The following is a 24295-nucleotide window of genomic DNA, read 5'->3' as shown; positions in this document are numbered from 1 at the left end:
ACCATGTCAAACGCCTTGAGATTATCAATGGAAACAATGAAATACGGACTATTAGTGTATTTGGCATAATTGAGTGCACTTGTGATATTATAATGCACATCAAAGATAGACCGACCCAGAATGGTACTTTTCTGGGTCGGACTAATTATGCTAGAGAAGGAATTTAAAAGGCGCCCAGAAAGAAGTTTTGTGATGATTTTATAATCGACGTTTAGATTTGAAATCGGACGCCAATTTTTCAAATCTAAAGCGTCGGATTTCTTATAAATTAATTTAACTCTTGCTACTTTTGATGATGCTGGCAGTATGCCAGAAAATAAAACGTTATTAATTATAATTATGAGTTCTTTTTTGATTAGGGTCCAGAACGCTAAGTAAAATTCCTTAGACAAGCCGTCGAGACCCGGCGACTTGCCATTGTCCATATTTTTTATTATAGAAAAGACTTCTTCCTCAGTAGTTCCATTTTCAATTTGGCCGTTATCATCACTCGATAACTGAGTGGTTTCCATGACCTTTATAAGTTCATCCTGAGTTGCCACATCAATATCTGATGTGGTTCCCCAGAGATCCTTATAAAAGTCATGGACTATACTAATTATTTCCTCCGGTTTTTCTTTAGTTTGTCCGAATTTATCCTTGAGTTGTGTAATTATGGTGTCCTGATCTCTTTTTTTAAGTTTCTGATAGAAGATTTTGGTGGGCTCTTCACCCTCTTCCATCCCTTGAATACGTGCTTTTAATTTGATAAATTCTAATTTTTTTGTCTCGTGAAGAAGAAGTTCCTTTCTTAAATTTAATATTTCCGCATGATGTTGTCCATCTCTGATTAAAAAGTCCAGATGGTCCTTTTTCTTTCTATGTAAATCTGCTTTATAGATGGAAAAAGCAATGCTACTCTTTTTAATACTATTTTTAGTGAAATCCCACCAATCTTGAATATATGAAAATTCTTCCATGCGGTGAACAAGATTTTTATAACTATTAATTATTATTTCCCGATATTCTGGATCACTATATAAAGAGGTGTTATTTCTCCAGGCACCCTTGCCCCATCTAATCTTCGTTGAAGATTTCGGTCTAGCCTTTCCATCCACCTTTTTCAAGGTGGATTTCAAGACTAGGGCTGGAGCAAGGGTGTGATCTGAAGCTGTATTTATTATATGATAGATATCTTTCACACAGGCCGCGTAGTGATCGGAGATATAAATTCGATCAATCCTACGCGCCTGTGTATCTACTTTGCAGGTATATACCTGACCAGCCGGATGTTTTTGGCGGAAGATATCAATCATACCAAGAGATTTTAAAGAGGATCCAAGTATTTTTTCCGCCTTGGTGAGCCCGAAGTTCTGTTTAATTAGAACATCACGCTCATCCAAGACGGCATTAAAATCCCCTAAAATTATAAGTGGGTCCAGGGGGTCTAGGGTCTGAAACACACCGCACATCCTCACCATGAAGTCAGTCTGGGTACAGCCCCGAACCGAAGGGACATAAGCATTCATTAAGCATGTAATGCTACTATTGAAAAAAAAGTCCAGACGGCCGAGCCTGTATGGAATTAAAACCTTGTACGATAGAATGGTACAGGGGATGTTATTTTTAACTAGAATTCCAGTCCCAGCTCTGAAATATTTCATCGAGGTGACTTCATGGTGGATGGTATTGAGGTGTGCGGTGTATCCCAGGTCGGCTGCCCAGGAATCAATCTCGTCTTTTTTGCAACGGTGTACTTGTTGCAAGGAAATTATTCCAGGTTGGTGTCTCCGTATCCAGAGGCCCAACCTGTGTCTATTTGAGTTCAGTCCGTTAACATTGAGTGAAACTAAACTCAAAGTATCCATTAAAAGAGATTTGGGTAATAATTATATATTATACCACTCAATAAATTACGCACAGTTGGTATAGTACGATTAATCAAAATGGTTATTGTGGATGTTAATCCACCAGCATAGAAAAAACAGAAAAGAGGGATTATGAAAACTTGGAGCTATGGTTTATTATTCACCGGCCGATGGTTCTGAAAGACCCCGGGATTTACGGGGGGGGAGAGCTGATGACGCGTCCGAAGACGAGCTCTCGCGTCCCCTCTTCTCGTCCCTGAGAATTGAAGGCTTTTCAATTTTGGAGTAGTCCCAGTCCGGACCCGGCTCCTTGGATTTACGATGGATGCGTATCTTCTCGCGAAAAGACACGTGTTCTTCTTCCGAGCACTCTGTAAGTTTGGCTATATTAAGTAAGTCAGCTTCCAGAGAGCTCTCATCATCGTCGCTGTTTTCTTCCAGGTTTGCCGAGTCCTTTCCAGGACCACTACCATTATTTAAAACCCTATTAATTTTATCTCCCATATTTTCCGACTCTAGAGAGTCGGTAATATCGTGTATCTCGGTCGGGACAGGATGGACATCAACTGTAACCCGACTGAGAAAATTACCAGTCTTACTAGAAGAGTTCTCCTTATTATAATTATTATTTTCCTTTTCTTTCCGTACAGGCGTTGCTGGAGCACTTGATGAGATCTTGGCGAAGGTGTATTTCGCCTTCCCCATCAAGGTTTTAGAAACAGATTGTACGAGAGATTTAATTTGCGGTGGTGCTGCTTCACTAGACCTCCTGCCAGATGGAATGGAGGGGAAGTCGGTGCAGTCCCTCTGCACATGCCCGGCTTTTTTGCACAGGCGGCAAGAGGGGGGGTTAATGCACTCTCGGGCCAAATGCCCGGTAGAGAAGCAGTTTAAACATGATTTTACATAGAGTTCCGCGGGGAGGTACGTCTTACAGCGCATACCGGCTATGTTGATAAAGTCAGGAAAATTATTCCTGTTGAAATCATCAACAATGGCTTGAATGTAGCCATTATATACCTTTGTATTTTTAAGGTATATTCGGTATACGCGGCGTACCTTCCCGAACTTCAGCGAGTCGAGCATGGTGGTAATTTGCTCGATCGTCGCCTCCGTCGGGATACTCCGCACACTAATGCGCGTGCCCAAACCACGCGGCAAAGAAAAATTAATACGGCCAGATGGGGTATCAAGCTCGTTTCCTATCGTAGATAGGAACTTGTCACGATTTCCCCCATCTGCCGCCTGGAAGGTGATATTCCAAGTTCCCGATCTAATTGGGAACACTCCTTCAACAAGTGACCTGAAGGGTCGAAGCTGCTCAACCGACGAAAAAAGTTGGTAGAAAGCGGCGACAGTGGGGATGTCCTGCGATGTTGTGGCGTCAATTGACTCCCCACGTTGAACTTCGATCCCCTTCACGTTCGCGACCTTCGGAATCGACGCTGCGACACTTGAGAATAGTGGTTTGGCTGCCGAAGAAGAAGAGGTCTGCGGGTCAGATGGTCCAGTTGCCGGTCTGCCAGAGACACTCTGACTGCCGAGAGGCAGGTGTGTCCTGGCAGACATCAAGAACTTTACGGAGAAACTATAGAAGAAATGTAGAACCCCAGATGTTATTCAACTAAGAGTTGTTCAGGAAACCTACTACAAATAAACTAACTGAAGGATAATAAAAACGAGCTAGATATTATGGTAGTAGTAGAAAGTAGGGCTATTAACTAACAGAAGTTTATAAACTAACAGAGCAACAAACAAAAGCGGTAACGGTTTAATATATAAAAACCGTTACGGAAACGCCGGGGTGGCCTCTAAGAAATTCCCGAAGGGGGAGAGGCCACTCCCAATACACCTAGTTCGGAGCGGGCTGGCAAAAGCCGCGGAATGGCAGAAAAAACTACCAGACGCTCCGTGCTGTTGATCAAGGGCTCTAGCTTACCTTAATCAAAACAGCAATAATGATTTCCAATATTTTGAAGCCCATTCGGTTGCACGATCTATGCCAAAGCGTACGAATGAATACTAAAACGAGAAGCAGAAGTCGGCGACAACAAACGAGGCCCGCCCGCGGTGTGTCTCGCGCAAAGCCAAAAGATAAGAGAGGGTTAGGACGAACGAATTGAAATATTCTACGAATTGGAGTATGGAAAATGCAATAAAAAATACCGAACCGCAGCTCGGGCGCTAGCTTACCTTAATCAAATAGCGAATAATGATAGCCATTGCTTTGAGACTCATTCGGCTGCACAGTCTATGCTCACAAGATTTGAAGTTCTTGGACGAGCAGTCTGGACATACACAGCAGAAACCTGACTCGCCGCGATGTCGGCAACCATCAAACGAAGTGCACCTGCGCGGGTTAACTCGTTGGTCCCACGGAAAGGTTTTTTGACAGGTCAAGTCACGAAAGGGTTAACGTGGACAAAGTGAACGCGTTTTCTTCCAACCGAAGAGTGCGATATTAAATAACGAGCCGCGGCTCCAGAACTTACCTTAATTATACAGCGAATAATGATAGTCACTGGTTTGTAGCCCATTCGGTTGCACAATCTATTCCAACAAGACATGTATGTATGTAAGACAACAATCTAAGGGAGCAGAAGTCAGTCGGCGACAACAAAGGATGTATCACGTCGCGTTGTTATCTCGTTCACTTCGCGAGAAGTCTCGTACTAGCGAGAATAAGAAGTCACGAAGGAGTTAGCGCGAACCACTTCGATCTGGAATGTGCAGTATAAAATAACGAGCAATAGCTCGGGCTCTAGCTTTTTTTTTTTTTTTTTTTTTTATTTTTTTTTTTTTTTAAAACGGATCAGGATGACATTACTGGAATCCAGCCCAATGCCTTCATGCCCAGTAATGCCAACGGAAGTATTAGACTCATTATCCCTTGATAAAGGGATCGTCTTTACCAAACTAGTATGGTAAGCTTCCTAACATCATATCCGCAATTCGAGATGGTATTGCTTATGTTTTATAAAAACCAAAACCAGTAATTTTCGGACGTATCGGTCATCCGTAGTAGTAGTACATGGATAGTCGTCAAAACCATTTATATACTATCCCGCGATTGGTGTAGGTCAGGCCTGGTTGGCTAATACGACTGATGTTGGCTACCATTTGTGGTGACTGATTAGAAAGTTCCAGATTGTGCGTCTTACTTCTCAGCCAATTAAGGTCGTGCATCCTGTATGATCCCATCCAATGCATTCTCCCACTCGTTCGACAAATTGTAGAGGTCTGTTGATCCATATCGATCCTTGATTATGTACATCCAGGTTTTGAATTTACGGAAGACGGTTTCGAGAAGTATAGATGAATCTTCTGGATTTATGTATCGGTTATCCCTGTCCAGATTATGTTTGAGTGAGATGATTTCCAACTTGAATATGTTGTACATTTTTAGGATTGCCAAACTATTTACCCCTGTGTATGAGTTTTCAAAAATTGATTGTAGGGATATATCCAGCTGCATGCCACAGACCCTTTCCATTGTTAATCTGAGTTCTTCATGTAGATTCTGGTACTCCGGACATTCGAGAAAAATGTGACTTGTCTTATCCTGGTTATTTGCACAGAGTTTGCAATTGAGTTTCATTGGACGCTTGTTTACATCTCGACGAATCATTCCATACCGCCATTTCCTATGGCCAAACAAAAATCCATCCATGACAATTAGATATGATGTTTGACGCTCGATGTTAGTAAAATGATGTTTCAAATTTCGGTCCAAGAGATGTATCGCATACCAGTCCCGTGTTAGGTCTGATTTTGGTTGATCGTATGTCTTTAATTTTAGCCTGTTATATATTATCTTTAAGGATGTTGTGGTCCATTCGTCCGGAGTGAAATCTAATACATGAATAATATTAAGTAGATGTCGCCAGTGGAGATTAACTTTGATTGAGTGAGGCCTAGAGTTGGAATACAGTGATTTGTTGAGTGACATTATTCTTGATCCTAATGAAAACAGGGCTTCATGGTGCCAGAATTCGGTCGGGGATGATATGGCACATAGCTGGCTGATCTTGTATACCAAGCATGCTTGTGCCTTCAGTTTGACGTCAAGCATATTGATGCCTCCATTTGAAATGTGGTGTAGCAATTTTTTTCTGGACACCACCTCAATAGTTTCCGGAAACCAGAGGTACCTAAAAAGGTCGGATTGTAGCTGATGGATGAATGACAAAGGAATGATGTGAACTCTAGCACTGTAATTAATCAACGAGAGTGCCAGGGAGTTCAGAACAGTCATTCTACCCCTCCAGGACAGCATTCTTGGTTTAGTGCAGTTAAGGATTTGCCTGACATCTGCACACTTTTCCGTCCATGTAGTTTCAATAGATCCTCGACCGAAGTAAACTCCCAGAATTTTTATTCTATTTTTCCCAAATCTTTTGTATTGCGTTAGGTTTAATGAAGTTTCAGCTGGGTATGTAATGCACAAAATCTCAGTTTTATCCGGGTTCACCCTCTGTCCTGTTGCTTCTGAGTATCTCCCTAATTCATTGAAAATGTGTTCCAGTGAAAAAGGGGAGCATGTTATAAAAGTGGCGTCGTCAGCATATTGTTCTAATTTTTCTTCCTTCCTCCCCAGCATAACTCCCTTGATACGTTTATTTGCGAGAACAAGCCTGGCCAGCGGTTCCGCATTCAACGTATAAAGGAGCATGCTGAGGGGGCATCCTTGTCGTATCCCACGCAGGATCCGGATTTCCTCGGTGAATGCACCATTAACATCAACGATGCTTACGATATTGGAGTATAGGCCTTTTATCAGATTGGTTGTTTTTTCGGTCACTCCCACCGTTTCCAGTAGATTGAAAAGAAACTGGTGGTCAACCGTATCGAATGCCTTGAGTTGGTCGACTGTCATGATGCATGACGGAATATTTTTTTCGTGAGAGTAACGAATTACGCTATCCAGGTTGTTATGAATATCCTGTATTGATCTTCCGGGTAAAGTCGATTTTTGAGTACTTGAGATTACCCCGTCCAAAGCGATTTTAAGGCGGTTGGACAGAATTTTTGTCATGATTTTGTAATCGACGTTAAGGTTCGCAATTGGACGCCAGTTTTTTAGCATCGTCCTTTCCCCTTTTTTATGACACAGAATAATCCTTGCGTAGCGCCAACTGTTCGGTATTTGTCCGGATATCAAGATATTATTCATCAATTGGGTGAACTGTAATTTTATTAAAGGCCAAAAAGTGATGTAAAACTCTTTTGCTAGACCGTCAAAACCAGGTGATTTATAATTGTCCATTTGTTTGATAGTATTATAAATTTCCTCTTCAGTTATAGGTAGGTCCAGATTTTCGGAAACTTCATGTATGATTTTAGGTTCACTCATTAGGTCAACTAGGTGTCGCTGTTGTATTTCATCTGTGTTTGATTTAATTCCCCAGAGGTCGCTATAAAATTCATGAGTTGTTTTTAAGATGGTTTCTTTGTCTGTTGTAGTTTCCCCATTGGGGAGGACAAGCTTTCGTAGAGTGCATTTGTTTTTTCTGTATCTGATTTTATCATAGAAGAAGCGGGATGGTTTTTCTTCCTCCTCAGTGGCTTCGATATGAGCTATTGTTTTGGTAAAAGCAACTTTTTGTTTCTGTATGGCCTGTAATTTTGATTTTAATTCATAAATTTTATTGGTGTCCGAATCATTTCCGTTTATAATCAGCTCCGCTAATTCTTGTTCAATTTGAAGTTTTTGGTCCCTTTTATATTTTGCTTTATATATCGAGAAGTTGATTGTCTCACTTTTAATTTGGTGTTTAAAGTAGTCCCACCACTGTTGGACTGTAACGAAGTGGCCCATGAAATCAAGGCACTCTTCAAACTTATGGGTTATGATTTCAATATAAATATCGTCGGCGTAATGCGACACGTTGTTCCGCCATGCACCTTTTCCCCACCGAGGTTGTGTGTACTCCCCAATTTCAAGGAATGAGAATAGCATGTGGTCCGAAACGAGATTTGGATAATATTGAAATTTTTTGACTATTGGATCCAAGTTTCTTGAGTGATGGATTCGATCAATACGTCGAGATTGTTTATGGATTTTCATTGTAAACACTTTTTTATCCGGGTATCTATATCTAAATGGGTCGATAATATCATGTTCCGTAAGGAAGGCGTCAAAAATTTTTTCGGCTTTGGAGAGAGTAAATTCCTTTACAAAATAAGCATCCTTTTTGTCCAATATAGAGTTAAAATCACCGCACATCACAAGATGCTGCATACATTGCAACTTTTCAGTCAATTTTTCCGATAAATCTCGAAAAAAGGTGGTTTGAGCACCTTGTCTTCCTGATGGGACATAAACGTTCACGATGTTCAAAGGTGTTTCGTCGAGTTTTATACGTAGCAGATCAACCCTGTTTTCAGTTATGATTTCATAGTTGATAACAGTATTTTCAGTTTTTTCGTGAACTAGGATACCAGTACCCGATTTAAAGAATTTGATGTCCGACCTGTTATGAGATAGCGTATTGTGATATAATTTGTAATGAAGATTTTTGGACCATGACTCTATTGGAACTATATTAATTTTGTGCATTTCCTGTATGAGTAAGATATCCGGTTTGTAGTTTTTGATAAGAGTTTCTATTTCTGCCCTGTGTATACTAAATCCGTTTACGTTGATGGAGCACAACCGCATCTAGTAAGTTTATTTCTTTTCGGTGTTGACTGCTTTTTTAACCGGTTTGGTTTTTTTCCTTTCGCTGGAGTCGGGTTTTTCGGGACTGGTATTCATTCTTTTTTGTGATGGTGAATCCGGTCTCCCTCTCAGGTCGCTGTGACTCCTTGGTCGGTTTAGAGCAGCTACTGGGTTCGACGATTTTAACAGAGTCACATTCTTGTTGGCAATAGCCTTCTTCCGAGAAGTTTGCTGTGACCTTGGGGCAAATAAGTATGCCATTGGACCTCCGTCTTCAATTTCTCTGGCTTCGAAAACATTATCTGTGTTAGGCTGGGAAGGCGGCGTACATAAGAACGTCCTATCCTCTCCCCATTGTGTTGGAGGCACGTTTTGGGCAAGCTGAATTTCTGGTTCTTGCGAGTCCAAAGTGATTCCTTGGCTGTTATTTCTGGGCAAAGCTTCAATTATCGGTGATATTATTTCTGTAATTTCAAATGGAACAGGTTTCCTGGGTTCAGATTTATCTTTATTTACTTCGGCGTCTTCGTTGTGTATTTGTACCTCTGTGACAATATTTTTATGTTGGGTTGTTGGCGCTTTAACAGAACTGAAACCTCTCGGTTTGAAGGAGGTAGCTGTGTCCAGCCCTATCGAGACGTCATCATCAATTTTGTGGTAAATTGTTTGATTAAATACCGCTGGAACTACAGACATAGATGTCAAAGCTTCTGTTCCAATTGGTTTTGACCTTCGATTCGTTCTTATCTCCTCTTCTATTGGTTGATTTGGTTTCCCACTGGTGCAATGTCTCTGTAGGTGACCTGGTTGTTTGCAGGCACGACATCGAACCTCGTTCACACAAGACGCCGTTGTGTGCCCACTTTCAAAACAGTTGTTACAGCGTGGTACATAAAGTTCTTTTGGCAGGAACGTCCTGCACCTCATGCCATCGATGGTAACGAATGGAGGTAGTTTATCGATCTTAAAATTCTTGATGATGAAAGCCGTGTGCCCATTGTGGACATCAGTACCTTTGTGCCAAAGTCGCACAGCCTTGGTTATTTCTCCACATCCGGTGCGTTTCATAGCTGCAATCGCTGCTTCCCGGGATGTTTCGTACGCGATTCCGCGGACGGAAATCCTGACTGGCGGTGGAGAAGGCAAGAAGAGGGTGATGGTGACGTCTCCATAGACCAAACGGCCGTCAGTTTTGTCCAGGAGGGTCTCTCGACGATTGTCCGCCCCGTCAACCAGGGGCTTGAAAGATAAAATCCATTTGTTTTGCGACGACTCCCACAAGCATCCTATATCTTTGGCGTATATTGCCGTTTGTGGTGACTTCCGAAATATTTCGTAGATTTGAGGGAACGTCAGCTCTTTGGAGGTTTCTACAAGTAGTGTCCTTTCCCTCGATGTTGGTTCGGGCGCCTGTCCTTTGGATAGAGCTGCAGCGTAAGCCATCTTCAGGTCCGATAAATCCCAATGTATATGTCCAAGTGTTAGTAATCCAATGAGTCCGAGTTAATAGTCCAAGTAAATCAGATTCCAATCTTCAAGTTACTTAGGCTTTCGGCAGATAAACTGAATTATTACGTCCTTAAAGCAGTTATACTTCTTCGGCCGAGGGCCTGGTGCTCGGGTCCGAAAACCGTTGCACTCTCCCTTGTCGAGAGGCCCCTTAAAAAACGCGCAGAGAGGGGCCTCTCACGGAAAGCGAGCAGAGCGGGGCTTTTAACCCTAAACAAACTCTGTTTTGGTGAATCAAGGGGCGCCAGGACAAACCCTTGATAAAGCCAAGGCGGTTACACACGATGGAGCCGAATGTTAAATAACCACTGATACGTAAAGAGCTACTATTTGGAGGTACCCACTTCCGAGCTGCTCAACAAACGAGGCCCGCCCGCGGTGTGTCTCGCGCAAAGCCAAAAGATAAGAGAGGGTTAGGACGAACGAATTGAAATATTCTACGAATTGGAGTATGGAAAATGCAATAAAAAATACCGAACCGCAGCTCGGGCGCTAGCTTACTTTTTTTTTTTTTTTTTTTTTTTTTTTTTTTTTTTTTTTTTTTTTTTTTTTTTTTTTCTTACGGATCAGAACGACAAAGTCTGGAATCCAGCCCAATTGCCTTCATACCCAGACTATGCCGACGGAAGTTATATGGATCCCTTCTCTTTGCCATAGAGATCACCATTTTATATACCACATGAAGAGGTAGTCTTCCATTCATCACATCCGCTATAAGTGGGATGGTATTATCAAGTTGAGTTTTATGCCATCAACTGGGCAGTTTGTTATACGCTAGATGTTTAAAGGCCGAATTAAATGTCCAGGTTACAGAATTTTGATTTGTGGGGTCCGAATTAACTTACAACTATTTTTTCTTTTTGCCAACAAGTCTAAATTCCAAAGTGGTCGAAAATGACGAGTCTGATGACGTTTCTTCACGGCTTCTTTTATTAGCATAATCCGAATTGTCGAGATTTGGTTCAGGTAAGTCCACGGATTTGGATTTTGATTGGTTGTATTCTAGATTAGCCGGTGCGGAAGATATTTCATCAGGTGTAGTAGAAAAAACGGAAGATGTTGTTAAGTCCGGTGGCTGGATGTTGTGCACCATCACTCTTACATAAGGGTTGCCTTTCGATGGAGGATGAAAAGGGGTGTTTCCAATCGTCGATGATTGTTTTAGTCTTGACGATTGCCTTGTTTGTTTGAGTTGCGGCTGACTCGGCGGTGTTAACAGAGGGCTTATAACGCTTCCCACATCCTCGCACTCCGACCAATTACTAACTTCTTTTAAGTCGGTTGAATCGGTGGAGGAAGAAAATTCGATTACATCCGAGGTTGGATCAATCCTGTTGTCATGCGGAGTATGTCCAAGAATGGTCGATTCAGGTTGTAAATCCATTTGATCGACTGGTATATCCGGTTTTGTAGTTTGTAGTGTAGGTTGTACGGCATTTTGGTTGACTTGTAATTCCGAAACTTGTCCAGGTTGTGTAGCATTTTGTAAATCCGAATTTAGTCCAGGTTGTGAAGCGCTTTGTAAATCCGAAATTAGTCCAGGTTGTGAGGCATTTTGTAAATCCGATCCTGTTGCAGGTTGTGAAGCATTTTGATTACTTGGTTGTTCCAAATGAGGTGGGTTTTCTGATAGCTGTTTTCGACGTCGTGGAAGGGTCCATGTAGATCCGGAAATTGATGGAAATTCTTTCCTTCTGGATGGACACTCTTTTAAAAGATGGCCCAGTTGTTTGCAGTAGCGACAGACTGGTTCGCTTTCGCATTCGGTGAAGTTGTGACCGGATTGCAAACACCTACCACAGGTTGGCACGTATAATTCCCTGGGCAGGTAAGTTTTGCAGCTTTTCCCGTCGATGACCAAGTAATCTGGTAACCTGTCCTTTTTAAAATTTTCAATAAAAAAGGAAGTGTATCCGTTATAAATGGACGTACCTCTGTACCAGTTTCTGGTGGCATTCCGGACTTTTCCGCACTGCAGTCGTTCGATTGTCGACACGGCCTTGCTGTAAGAAGTTTCACCCGGTATCCCTCGAATGGAAATTCGGACTGGTGCTTCGGTTGGCAGCGATACCGTAATAGCACCGTCTGAAACTCTTATTTCACCCTTTGTGTCGTGCAAGAATTGCTCGCGACAGCTAGAGTTGGGGTCGTCGGTGGCGGCAAAAGTACATATCCACTGACCTTTTCTTCCCTCGAACAGTCCCGTGATGTTGTCGACGTAGTTTCGGGACGCTGAGTCGGTCTTGAGGATGTCGAACAGTCGAGGGAAGTCCAGGTCTTTGGTGGTTGTCAGGAACAGAGTGCGAGGTCGTGTAGTCGGTGCAGTCGTTTCTTCGCTTGTAGGTGTAGGCGTTGTTGAGGCGGCTTCGGCGTAGTTCATCTTCTTCTTCCTTTTCTTCTTGCTTCGTTGCTGTCGAGGGCCTAACCCGGTGAGGGGTTGCCTTAATCAAAACAGCAATAATGATTTCCAATATTTTGAAGCCCATTCGGTTGCACGATCTATGCCAAAGCGTACGAATGAATACTAAAACGAGAAGCAGAAGTCGGCGACAACAAACGAGGCCCGCCCGCGGTGTGTCTCGCGCAAAGCCAAAAGATAAGAGAGGGTTAGGACGAACGAATTGAAATATTCTACGAATTGGAGTATGGAAAATGCAATAAAAAATACCGAACCGCAGCTCGGGCGCTAGCTTACCTTAATCAAATAGCGAATAATGATAGCCATTGCTTTGAGACTTATTCGGCTGCACAGTCTATGCTCACAAGATTTGAAGTTCTTGGACGAGCAGTCTGGACATACACAGCGAGTAACGCAGAAACCTGACTCGCCGCGATGTCGGCAACCATCAAACGAAGTGCACCTGCGCGGGTTAACTCGTTGGTCCCACGGAAAGGTTTTTTGACAGGTCAAGTCACGAAAGGGTTAACGTGGACAAAATGAACGCGTTTTCTTCCAACCGAAGAGTGCGATATTAAATAACGAGCCGCGGCTCCAGAACTTACCTTAATTATACAGCGAATAATGATAGTCACTGGTTTGTAGCCCATTCGGTTGCACAATCTATTCCAACAAGACATGTATGTATGTAAGACAACAATCTAAGGGAGCAGAAGTCAGTCGGCGACAACAAAGGATGTATCACGTCGCGTTGTTATCTCGTTCACTTCGCGAGAAGTCTCGTACTAGCGAGAATAAGAAGTCACGAAGGAGTTAGCGCGAACCACTTCGATCTGGAATGTGCAGTATAAAATAACGAGCAATAGCTCGGGCTCTAGCTTACTTTTTTTTTTTTTTTTTTTTTTTTTTTTTTTTTTTTTAAGTAGGCCTCAACCCACCGATACTTACTTTTTTATACTTACTTGTTGCAGGGGAGGCTTTTAGATGGTCTTTCTTTTTCTGAAAAATAAAAGGTAAAGATTAACAGAACGCCTGGCCTCGACGAAACATTTCCCGCCACATGGGAGGGTTCGGAGAAATGCACCCTGATGCACACTCATTGAACCCTCTAGTGGCGAGTATTCCGTCTTGGCCAGGCAGGTAAGAAATGGAAGAAAAAGAGTCAGATTGACGAAGAAAAGAGTTAGAAAGAAAATGATGGAGCAGAAAGGGCTATAAAAGAGAGAAGAAGATAACAAAAATAAATAAGAGTATAAATTAAATAATAATAAAGGTTGCCAGGTAGATAGGTGTATGTGGCGTTTTATTAACTATTTGTTTGCCTAATGTTAATGGTAACTATATTACACCTAGTTATTTTCAACTGGTGATCTTATTATCAAAGTAATAGAGTTACTAGGTAGCAATCGAGATGAGGACAGGTTGTTATGACACCCAATACTATTATTTAGATAATATAATAATTGGCACGCGAGACTTATGTATGGGAATCGTAACCAGAAAGAATCTCTTTCCAATTAGGAACGAGATCATAGATGGTCACGTCCCCATACTTTAACTCACGTGCCAGAAGATGTTCGTTAAAATCAGTAATAACTGATTTTATTATATTATTCGCGTCGCCCTCCTTCGCATAGCGGTCTTCCTTATCCAGAATCTTTTTTGTTTTAATCACAAAAACCTTGAAAATTTGAAAAATTTTCAAGACCGCGAGAGTATGGTTATCACTGTAAGTGTTGTAGAATATATCATCCATACAAACACTTACAGGACTCGAACAGATTTTATTTAAGATTCTGGATAATTCGGATGCCATGCTTAGGCAGGGCTTGCATTCTAAAAAGAGATGTTGAGTGTTATCCACTCCATGGCGACAAAACTTACAAGTAAGTTTAAGCAGCCGGTTATTTAATTTATGGTATTTAAAACCGGTTCCCGCCCGACGTTGTCCAAATAAGAACCCGTTTCGGACGGTCCTGAAAGAAATTTCCCTTTCGGGGTTACTAAAATGAATCCTGAGGGAGCGGTCCAAAAGGTGGACACGCTCCCAGTTAATATTAGATGGAGGAGTTTCTTCTCTTTCACTCATGAGGGTCCTATATATGGAAGCTAGACCGGCAGAATCCCAATCATGGCCTTTAGCCCCCAAAACACGAAATGTGTTGAAGGCTTTCAGCCATGATTCCGGAACGGTGATGGAATGGGGTATCGAGTTGCTAAACAAACCAGGATTAACCTGGATTATTTTACTGCCAAGGCTGAACTGGGCCTCTCTATGCCACAATTGTGTGGGATTAACAAGAGAGGCCAGTTGTTGGAAACGTTCAGCCTGGCAAGCAACTATCTTGGTGTTAAGACAGGGAACACCCATTCCACCTATAGATTTACCGTTCCGGAGGATCCGCCGGCCCAATACTTCCATAGGCTCAGAGATCCAGAGGTAAGAGAAGATCTTGCGATCAATATATTTTATGACAGGAGGTGGTATGGGGACCGACCTCGCGCTAAAAATAACCTGAGACAAGATCAAGGAATTGATAACCAAGATCTTGCCGTACCAGGATAGGGATCTAGACCGATTAAAATTAATTATTTGTTCGATCTTGGAGACCTTCTCGCTCCAAGTTATATTAATTTGGTTTTCACCGAAGTAGATTCCAAGGATTTTAATATGGTCCTTTATGTATCTATGATAGGGGAAAAAAGATAGAATCTCCTTCGCCCTATCATTAGTACAGAGGATGGAGGTTTTTTCTCTGTTGATCCGCTGCCCTGTGGCTAGACGAAAGAGCTCCAAGTTATTAAAAATAGCATCAATCGAGTATGCGTCCGACACAACAAAAGTTGCGTCGTCCGCATACTGATCCAATTTGTGGGTGAAATTACCAATACGAATACCTTTTATTAATTTATTATTGATTACACATCGGCTGAGGGGCTCCACATTGATGGTGTAGAGTAACATACTAAGAGGACACCCTTGACGGATGCCTCTCAGTATGTTAATTTTTTTGGTGAAGGCCCCATTTACCTCAATGATGCTGGTAATGCCGGTGTAAATGGATTTTATCAATCTCAAGGCGCTTGGACATAGGTTAATGCTTTCGAGAAGTCTCAAAAGATAATTATGATTAACCATGTCAAACGCCTTGAGATTATCAATGGAAACAATGAAATACGGACTATTAGTGTATTTGGCATAATTGAGTGCACTTGTGATATTATAATGCACATCAAAGATAGACCGACCCAGAATGGTACTTTTCTGGGTCGGACTAATTATGCCAGAGAAGGAATTTAAAAGGCGCCTAGAAAGAAGTTTTGTGATGATTTTATAATCGACGTTTAGATTTGAAATCGGACGCCAATTTTTCAAATCTAAAGCGTCGGATTTCTTATAAATTAGTTTAACTCTTGCTACTTTTGATGATGCTGGCAGTATGCCAGAAAATAAAACGTTATTAATTATAATTATGAGTTCTTTTTTGATTAGGGTCCAGAACGCTAAGTAAAATTCCTTAGACAAGCCGTCGAGACCCGGCGACTTGCCATTGTCCATATTTTTTATTATAGAAAAGACTTCTTCCTCAGTAGTTCCATTTTCAATTAGGCCGTTATCATCACTCGATAACTGAGTGGTTTCCATGACTTTTATAAGTTCATCCTGAGTTGCCACATCAATATCTGATGTGGTTCCCCAGAGATCCTTATAAAAGTCATGGACTATACTAATTATTTCCTCCGGTTTTTCTTTAATTTGTCCGAATTTATCCTTAAGTTGTGTAATTATGGTGTCCTGATCTCTTTTTTTAAGTTTCTGATAGAAGATTTTGGTGGGCTCTTCACCCTCTTCCATCCCTTGAATACGTGCTTTTAATTTGATAAATTCTAATTTTTTTGACTCGTGAAGAAGAAGTTCCTTTCTTAAATTTAATATTTCCGCATGATGTTGTCCATCTCTAATTAAAAAGTCCAGATGGTCCTTTTTCTTTCTATGTAAATCTGCTTTATAGATGGAAAAAGCAATGCTACTCTTTTTAATACTATTTTTAGTGAAATCCCACCAATCTTGAATATATGAAAATTCTTCCATGCGGTGAACAAGATTTTTATAACTATTAATTATTATTTCCCGATATTCTGGATCACTATATAAAGAGGTGTTATTTCTCCAGGCACCCTTGCCCCATCTAATCTTCGTTGAAGATTTCGGTCTAGCCTTTCCATCCACCTTTTTCAAGGTGGATTTCAAGACTAGGGCTGGAGCAAGGGTGTGATCTGAAGCTGTATTTATTATATGATAGATATCTTTCACACAGGCCGCGTAGTGATCGGAGATATAAATTCGATCAATCCTACGCGCCTGTGTATCTACTTTGCAGGTATATACCTGACCAGCCGGATGTTTTTGGCGGAAGATATCAATCATACCAAGAGATTTTAAAGAGGATCCAAGTATTTTTTCCGCCTTGGTGAGCCCGAAGTTCTGTTTAATTAGAACATCACGCTCATCCAAGACGGCATTAAAATCCCCTAAAATTATAAGTGGGTCCAGGGGGTCTAGGGTCTGAAACACACCGCACATCCTCACCATGAAGTCAGTCTGAGTACAGCCCCGAACCGAAGGAACATAAGCATTCATTAAGCATGTAATGCTACTATTGAAAAAAAAGTCCAGACGGCCGAGCCTGTATGGAATTAAAACCTTGTACGATAGAATGGTACAGGGGATGTTATTTTTAACTAGAATTCCAGTCCCAGCTCTGAAATATTTCATCGAGGTGACTTCATGGTGGATGGTATTGAGGTGTGCGGTGTATCCCAGGTCGGCTGCCCAGGAATCAATCTCGTCTTTTTTGCAACGGTGTACTTGTTGCAAGGAAATTATTCCAGGTTGGTGTCTCCGTATCCAGAGGCCTAACCTGTGTCTATTTGAGTTCAGTCCGTTAACATTGAGTGAAACTAAACTCAAAGTATCCATTAAAAGAGATTTGGGTAATAATTATATATTATACCACTCAATAAATTACGCACAGTTGGTATAGTACGATTAATCAAAATGGTTATTGTGGATGTTAATCCACCAGCATAGAAAAAACAGAAAAGAGGGATTATGAAAACTTGGAGCTATGGTTTATTATTCACCGGCCGATGGTTCTGAAAGACCCCGGGATTTACGGGGGGGGAGAGCTGATGACGCGTCCGAAGACGAGCTCTCGCGTCCCCTCTTCTCGTCCCTGAGAATCGAAGGCTTTTCAATTTTGGAGTAGACCCAGTCCGGACCCGGCTCCTTGGATTTACGATGGATGCGTATCTTCTCGCGAAAAGACACGTGTTCTTCTTCCGAGCACTCTGTTAGTTTGGCTATATTAAGTAAGTCAGCTTCCAGAGAGCTCTCATCATCGTCGCTGTTTTCTTCCAGGTTAGCCGAGTCCTTTCCAGGACCACTACCATTATTTAAAACCCTATTAATTTTATCTCCCATATTTTCCGACTCTAGAGAGTCGGTAATATCGTGTATCTCGGTCGGGACAGGATGGACATCAACTGTAACCCGACTGAGAAAATTACCAGTCTTACTAGAAGAGTTCTCCTTATTATAATTATTATTTTCCTTTTCTTTCCGTACAGGCGTTGCTGGAGCACTTGATGAGATCTTGGCGAAGGTGTATTTCGCCTTCCCCATCAAGGTTTTAGAAACAGATTGTACGGGAGATTTAATTTGCGGTGGTGCTGCTTCACTAGACTTCCTGCCAGATGGAATGGAGGGGAAGTCGGTGCAGTCCCTCTGCACATGCCCGGTTTTTTTGCACAGGCGGCAAGAGGGGGGGTTAATGCACTCTCGGGCCAAATGCCCGGTAGCGAAGCAGTTTAAACATGATTTTACATAGAGTTCCGCGGGGAGGTACGTCTTACAGCGCATACCGGCTATGTTGATAAAGTCAGGAAAATTATTCCTGTTAAAATCATCAACAATGGCTTGAATGTAGCCATTATATACCTTTGTATTTTTAAGGTATATTCGGTATACGCGGCGTACCTTCCCGAACTTCAGCGAGTCGAGCATGGTGGTAATTTGCTCGATCGTCGCCTCCGTCGGGATACTCCGCACACTAATGCGCGTGCCCAAACCACGCGGCAAAAAAAAATTAATACGGCCAGATGGGGTATCAAGCTCGTTTCCTATCGTAGATAGGAACTTGTCACGATTTCCCCCATCTGCCGCCTGGAAGGTGATATTCCAAGTTCCCGATCTAATTGGGAACACTCCTTCAACAAGTGACCTGAAGGGTCGAAGCTGCTCAACCGACGAAAAAAGTTGGTAGAAAGCGGCGACAGTGGGGATGTCCTGCGATGTTGTGGCGTCAATTGACTCCCCACGTTGAACTTCGATCCCCTTCACGTTCGCGACCTTCGGAATCGACGCTGCGACACTTGAGAATAGTGGTTTGGCTGCCGAAGAAGAAGAGGTCTGCGGGTCAGATGGTCCAGTTGCCGGTCTGCCAGAGACACTCTGACTGCCGAGAGGCAGGTGTGTCCTGGCAGACATCAAGAACTTTACGGAGAAACTATAGAAGAAATGTAGAACCCCAGATGTTATTCAACTAAGAGTTATTAAGGAAACCTACTACAAAGAAACTAACTGAAGGATAATAAAAACGAGCTAGATATTATGGTAGTAGTAGAAATTGGGGCTATTAACTAACAGAAGTTTATAAACTAACAGAGCAACAAACAAAAGCGGTAACGGTTTATTATATAAAAACCGTTACGGAAACGCCGGGGTGGCCTCTAAGAAATTCCCGAAGGGGGAGAGGCCACTCCCAATACACCTAGTTCGGAGCGGGCTGGCAAAAGCCGCGGAATGGCAGAAAAGACCACCAGACGCTCCGTGCTGTTGATCAAGGGCTCTAGCTTACCTTAATCAAAACAGCAATAATGATTTCCAATATTTTGAAGCCCATTCGGTTGCACGATCTATGCCAAAGCGTACGAATGAATACTAAAACGAGAAGCAGAAGTCGGCGACAACAAACGAGGCCCGCCCGCGGTGTGTCTCGCGCAAAGCCAAAAGATAAGAGAGGGTTAGGACGAACGAATTGAAATATTCTACGAATTGGAGTATGGAAAATGCAATAAAAAATACCGAACCGCAGCTCGGGCGCTAGCTTACCTTAATCAAATAGCGAATAATGATAGCCATTGCTTTGAGACTCATTCGGCTGCACAGTCTATGCTCACAAGATTTGAAGTTCTTGGACGAGCAGTCTGGACATACACAGCGAGTAACGCAGAAACCTGACTCGCCGCGATGTCGGCAACCATCAAACGAAGTGCACCTGCGCGGGTTAAATCGTTGGTCCCACGGAAAGGTTTTTTGACAGGTCAAGTCACGAAAGGGTTAACGTGGACAAAATGAACGCGTTTTCTTCCAACCGAAGAGTGCGATATTAAATAACGAGCCGCGGCTCCAGAACTTACCTTAATTATACAGCGAATAATGATAGTCACTGGTTTGTAGCCCATTCGGTTGCACAATCTATTCCAACAAGACATGTATGTATGTAAGACAACAATCTAAGGGAGCAGAAGTCAGTCGGCGACAACAAAGGATGTATCACGTCGCGTTGTTATCTCGTTCACTTCGCGAGAAGTCTCGTACTAGCGAGAATAAGAAGTCACGAAGGAGTTAGCGCGAACCACTTCGATCTGGAATGTGCAGTATAAAATAACGAGCAATAGCTCGGGCTCTAGCTTACTTTTTTTTTTTTTTTTTTTTTTTTTTTTATTTTTTTTTTTTTTTTTTTTTTTTTTTTTATGGTAGGCCTCAACCCACCGGTACTTACCTTTTAATACTTACTTGTTGCAGGGGAGGCTTGTAGATGGTCTTTCTTTTTCTGAAAAATATAGGAGACAGTTAACAGAACGCCTGACCGCCACAAAATATTTCCCGCCACATGTGAGGGTTCGGAGAAATGCACCCTGATGCACACTCATTGAACCCTCTAGTGGCGAGTATTTCGTTTTGGCCAGGCAAAAAGGAAATAGAAGAGAAAGAGTCAGAATGACGAAGTAAAGGGATTAGAAAGAAAATGATGGAGAGAAAGGGTTATAAAAGAAGGGTGAAGAAATTAATAATAAAAAAGAAGTGAGATCATAAATTAAATGATAATAAAGTAGCCAGTTAGGTGCGTGGCGTTATAATTCGCTTTATTAATTATCATGTTCCTGTGTTACCCCAGATTTTATTATACTAACAATATTTAGGTTGGGATAAGTATTGGAGGAGTACTACAGCATTATGTAGCAATGGAGGTAGGTTATAGATGTTGGTTCATTATACCTCAGCAGTTATCAGGCACGCGAGATGATTTATGTTTGGAAATCATATCCTGAGAGGATTTCTTTCCAATTTGGAACTAGGTTGTATATTATGATATTCTCGTATTTCATTTCGCGTGCCAGCAAATGTTGTTTTAAATCAGAAATAACTGATTTAATGATGTTACTAGAGTGATCTGCCTTCGCATAGCAATCTTCCTTATCCAAGATCTTCTTAGTTTTAATTACAATGACCTTAAAGATCTGGAAGAGTTTAAGGACCGTAAGGGAGCTGTTGCCACTATAAGTGTTATAGAAAATGTCATCCATGCAAACACTTACAGGGCTCGAGCTGATATCATTCAAGATCTTGGATAATTCAGATGCCATGCTCAGGCAGAACTTACACTCTAAAAAGATGTGCTGAGTAGTGTCTATTCCATGTCTACAAAATTTGCAGTTAAGTTTAAGTAGCCTATTATTGGTTTTATTAAATCTAAATCCTGTACCAGCCCTGCGCTTTCCAAAAAGGAAACCGTTCAGGGCGGTCCTGTAAGAGATTTCTCTCTCGTTATTACTAAAGTGGCTCCGGAGGGAGTGATCGAGAAGATGGACACGTAGCCAATCTATATTAGTTGGAGGAAGTGCTTTCCTGTCCCTCATGAGCGTTCTATAAATGGAAGCTAGGCTAGCAGAATCCCAATCAAGGCCGGAAGCCTTCAGAACACAAAATGTGTTGAAAGCTCCCAGCCAAGATTCTGGAACGAGAATGGAGTTAGGGATGGAGTTGCTAAATAATCCAGGGTTAACCTGGATTATTTTGCTGCCAAGGCTGTACTGGGCCTCCCTGTGCCACAATTGTGTGGGATTAATAAGGGAGGCCAGTTGATGGAATCGTTCAGCCTGGCAAGCAACTACTTTGGTGTTCGTACAAGGAACACCCATCCCACCGATTGATTTCTCGTTCCGGAGGATTCGCCTGCCTAAAACTTCCATTGGCTCAGAGGTCCAGAGAAAGGAAAAAATTTTCCTATCTATATATTTTATAATGTGACGCGGTACAGAGACCGACCTTGCACTAAAAAGAACTTGCGACAAGATTAGGGAATTAATCACCAAGATCTTGCCGTACCAAGATAAAGAACGGGATCTATTAAAATTGATGATCTTTTCTATCTTGGAGATCTTTTCACTCCAAGTGAGATTGACACGGTTTTTCCCAAAGTGAATGCCCAAGATTTTAACTTGATCTTTGATAAACTCACTATAGGGAAAGAAAGAAATTATTTCCTTTGCCCTATCGTTCATACAAAGGATGGTGGTTTTAGATTTATTAATCATCTGACCGGTGGCCATACGAAAAAATTCAAGTTCCTGAAAAATAGCCTCGATAGAGTATACGTCCGACACAATAAAGTTTGTGTCGTCCGCATACTGATCGAGCTTGTGGGTGAAATTACCGATTCTGATTCCTTTTATTGTGGTGTTACTCGTTATAAGTCGGCTAAGGGGCTCCACGTTGATGGTATAAAGCAGCATACTCAGAGGACATCCTTGACGGATACCCCTGAGTATGCTGATTTCGCGGGTAAACGCCCCATTGACCTCTATAACGCTTGTTATATTATTATACAGTGATTTAATAAGTCTCAAGGCATTTGACCCTAGGTTGATCGTCTCGAGGAGTCTCAAGAGATAATTATGATGAACCATGTCAAATGCCTTGAGATTATCTATGGAAATAAGAAAATGAGGGCTATTGGTATTATTTGCATAATTGAAGGCACTGTTGATGTTGTAGTGCACATCAAATATGGAGCGACCTTGAAGAGTACTCTTCTGGGTCGTGCTTATTATTCGAGAAAACGGAGTTATTAAACGCTGGGTTAAAAGTTTGGTGATGACCTTATAGTCGACGTTTAAGTTTGAAATGGGGCGCCAATTTTTCAAACTTAAAGCGTCGGCTTTTTTATAAATTAACTTTACACGAGCCTTTTTGGACGATTCTGGCAGAATACCAGAAAACAAAATATTGTTGAGTAGAATGAGGAATTCATTTTTAATTAGGGCCCAGAACGTAACATAAAACTCCTTCGCCAAGCCGTCGAGACCCGGCGACTTGCTGTTCTCCATACCGGTTATTATATCTAAAACTTCCTCTTCATTTGTCCAGGATTCAATCTGAATGTTTTCTTCCATAGTAATTTGGGTAGATTCCATGGTTTTTATAAGAATATTTTGAGTTGCCACGTCAATATTTGAGGTGGTTCCCCACAAATCCCCATAGAAGTCATGGACTATTTGAATTACGTCGTCGCGATTATCTTTTATATTACCAAATTTATCCTTTAATTGAATGATAGTTGAATCCTGGTCCCGCTGTTTCAATTTTTGATAGAAAATTTTAGATGGTGCCTCGCCCTCTTCAGTATCAAAGATACGGGCTTTTAACTTAATATAATCTAATCTCTGTTCTTGTAGAAGAAGAAGTTCAGCTCTAATTTTAATTATTTCATTAAGGTCTTGACCATCTCTTATTAAATATTGCAACATATCACTTTTCTTTTTATTTTCCGCTACTTTAAAGATGGAATATGCAGTGGTTGTTTTTCTTATGCTATTTTTTACATGATCCCACCATTGCTGTATCAGTGAGAAATCCTCTAAATGGTGAACTAATCTTTTATAACAGTTTTTAATAATATTGATGTAGACAGGGTCCTGATAGAGGGAGGTGTTATTCCTCCAGGCACCTCTGCCCCACCTTATCTTTGTGGAAGATTTTGGCACACCCTTGCCCCTATATATCTTCGAAGAAGATACTAAAACTAAGACAGGGACAAGGGTGTGATCGGAGACAGTGTTCATCAGATGGTGGATATCTTTCACACAGGACGCGTAGTGATCAGAAATATATATTCGATCGATCCTACGCGCCTGTGTGTCTACTTTACATGTATAGACCTGGCCAGTCGGATGTTTCCGGCGGAAGATATCCACCATCCCTGTAGCCTTTAAGGAAGTACCCAATATTTTTTCTGCCCTGGTGAGCCTGAAGTTCTGTTTAATAAGAACATCACGCTCATCCAGGACAGCATTAAAATCACCTAAGATTATTATTGGATCCATGGGGTCCAGAGTCTGGAACACACCGCACATCCTCACCATGAAGTCAGTCTGGGTACAGCCTCGAACCGACGGGACGTACGCATTAAACAAAGAGATTATGCTATTATTATATAAAAAGTCCAGTCGGTCGAGTCTGTGGGGAATCAAAACCTTGTACGCAACAACAGTACAAGGGATGTTATTTTTTACAAGAATTCCCGTCCCAGCTCTAAAATATTTCATAGAGGTGACTTCATGGGGGATCGTATTAAGGTAGGCTGTGTATCCCATCCTCATGGCCCAGGATCCAATATCGTCCTTCTTGCAACGATGTACTTGTTGAATGGCTAGAATCCCAGGCTGATGTCTCTGTAACCAGAGATTCAGCCTGGGTCTGCCTGAGCTGAGCCCATTAACATTAATTGAAGCAATACTCAGGGTAGCCATCGG

At 41.8% G+C, this 24295-nt stretch overlaps 1 protein-coding gene across 1 annotated transcript in view; it reads right to left on the bottom strand.

Moving 5' to 3' along the window:
- Nucleotides 1-10518: 10518 nt before the first annotated feature.
- The window catches only part of LOC144422154 (uncharacterized), a 63454-nt gene continuing 49677 nt past the window's right edge, over nt 10519-24295 (bottom strand). Inside the window, exon 2 of the mRNA XM_078112002.1 lies at nt 10519-10575. The gene's annotated coding sequence lies outside the window, so the exon portion shown is untranslated. The remainder of the gene's footprint in view (nt 10576-24295) is intronic.

Source organism: Styela clava, chromosome 4 (assembly GCF_964204865.1).
Source record: "Styela clava chromosome 4, kaStyClav1.hap1.2, whole genome shotgun sequence".
Lineage (NCBI taxonomy): Eukaryota > Metazoa > Chordata > Ascidiacea > Stolidobranchia > Styelidae > Styela > Styela clava.
The sequence above is the reverse complement of the archived record's forward strand: the minus strand, read 5'-3'. Positions and strand labels throughout refer to the sequence as shown.